Consider the following 2,265-nt stretch of genomic DNA (forward strand, 5'->3'; position numbering starts at 1 on the left):
GGGAAGCTGATGTAAAGAACAGGGAGCTCAGCTTGGTGCTCTGTGATGACCTAGAGGGGTGGCATGCAGGGTGGGGTAGGAGAGAGGTCCAAGAGGGAGGGGATATATGTATACATATAGCTGATTCACTTCATCGTGCAGCAGAAACTAACACAACATTCCAAAGCAATTTGTTGCTGTTGTTCAGTCATTAAGTTGTATACAACTTTGCATGACCCCGTGGACTGCAGCACACCAGGCTTCCCTGTCCTTCACCATCTCCCGGAGTTTGCTCAAACTCATGTCCATTGAGTCAGAGATGCCATCCAACCATCTCATCCTCTGTTGTCCCCTTCTCCTCCCACCTTCAATCTTTCCCAGCAACAGAGTCTTTTCAAATGAGTCAGCTCTTCCCTCAGATGGCCAAAGTATTGGAACTTCAGCTTCAGCATCAGTCCTTCCAATGAATATTCAGGACTGATTTCCTTTGGTATTGACTGGTTGGATCTCCTTGCAGTCCAAGGGACTCTCAAGAGTCTTCTCCAACACCACAGTTCAAAAGCATTAATTCTTCTGTGCTCAGCCTTCTTTATAGTCTAACTCCCACATTCATACATGAGTACTGGAAAAACCATAGCTTTGACTATACAGATCTTTCTTTGGCAAAGTGATGTCTCTGCTTTTTAAATCTCTAAGTTTGTCATAGCTTTTCTTCCAAGGAGCAAGCATCTTTTAATTTCATGGCAATTATCCTCCAATTAAAAAAAAATGCAGCTCCAAAAAAGGGGGGAGGGGGAAAGAATGGCCAAGAGTTTTCCCACAATATTTGCCTTTTACTCACCCCACAAGCATGAAGAAGTCCAGCCCTTATCCTGACCCTCCGGAGACCTGCTCAGTCACCCAAGCTGAGTCTCTGGGTCTTATCGATCTGGTCAAAAGAACAAAATGCCGGGTGCCAAGGATTCTTCCCCTGGGCAGGAGCCACAGGGAAGCTGTGTGAACTCTCTGGGCCCTGAAAGTACTGTTTACCAGATTACAGAACATTCAGAGCACCTGAGTCATGGAATTAGGTCCTGACAATCTGGTTCCATGGAAACGCATGAGGAAGGATTTAAGCAGTACATGGAGGCCTCACTGTCTATTCTGTGCCCAAGGAATCACATCTGCTTTGTGAAGTACTGCGAACCAGGGGATTTAATCCTATTTTATAAAAATCTTCCAACACCGTTCTCCTGATAAACTGTTAACAGGTCACCCGCAGTGGGTGCCAGCTGTTTGGCTCTTGCCCACCTCAAGTCATTGGCGTGGAAGACTAACCAGCCTTTAGGGACGAGAGCTTAGACCTTGGCAGACACCTCCTTTGTAGACACAAGCTCAGGGCTGAGATGTTTCTGTCTGTCTTTAGGGAAACACTATGGAGCCACATCAATTAGTCATTTAGGTCCAAAGCTTTCATTCCATTTTCCTTCCACTGAGACATGTTGAATTTATGAGGCTGGGCTTACAGAATAAATGTTTCCAACATCTCAAGGGAAGCTCTTTCTTTCTTTCTTTCTTTTTGAGTTTTTTTTTTTTTTTTTTTTTTTGCTGATGACTATTTTTAAATTCTTTATTGAATTTGTTATAATATTGTTTCTGTTTTCTGTTATGGTTTTTTGGCCGAGAGACATGTGGGATATAGTTCCCTGACCAGGGATCGAACCTGCCTCCCTGCATCGGAAGGTGAAGCAGTCTTAACCACTGGACCACCAGGGAAGTCCCCTGGAAGTTCTTCTTCTTCTTTTCATTGGCCATTTTGTATTGCCTAAATTCTAGGTATTTCAGATGTTTCTTTTATGTTTCTTTATCTTTAAGGCAATATTAAAATTTGTATTCTCATTGAGTTTCAGTCAATAATTTTTCCTCTGGAAAAAATGTTCCTCAATATGCAAGAACAAATGGTTGTTATTTCTGGAGAATGGAAGAGGGAACTAGGTTTGAGGGTGATGGGAAATGGCATTCTAGTCTTTCTCTGTTGAATATATTCTACTAACATACTTACAAATAAAAATTTGTTGTGTTGTTCAGTTGCTCAGTTGTGTCTGACTCTTTGCGACCCCATGGACTGTAACACGCCAGGCTTCCCTGTCCTTCACTGCCTCCCGGAGTTTGCTCAAATTCATCATCAAGTCAAATTCATCATCAAATTCATCATCAAGTCAATGATGCTATCTAACCATTTCATCTTCTGCCATCCCTTTCTCCTTTTGTCTTCAACCTTTCCCAGCATCAGGGTCTATAAGTAAA

Source organism: Dama dama, chromosome 30 (assembly GCF_033118175.1).
Source record: "Dama dama isolate Ldn47 chromosome 30, ASM3311817v1, whole genome shotgun sequence".
Lineage (NCBI taxonomy): Eukaryota > Metazoa > Chordata > Mammalia > Artiodactyla > Cervidae > Dama > Dama dama.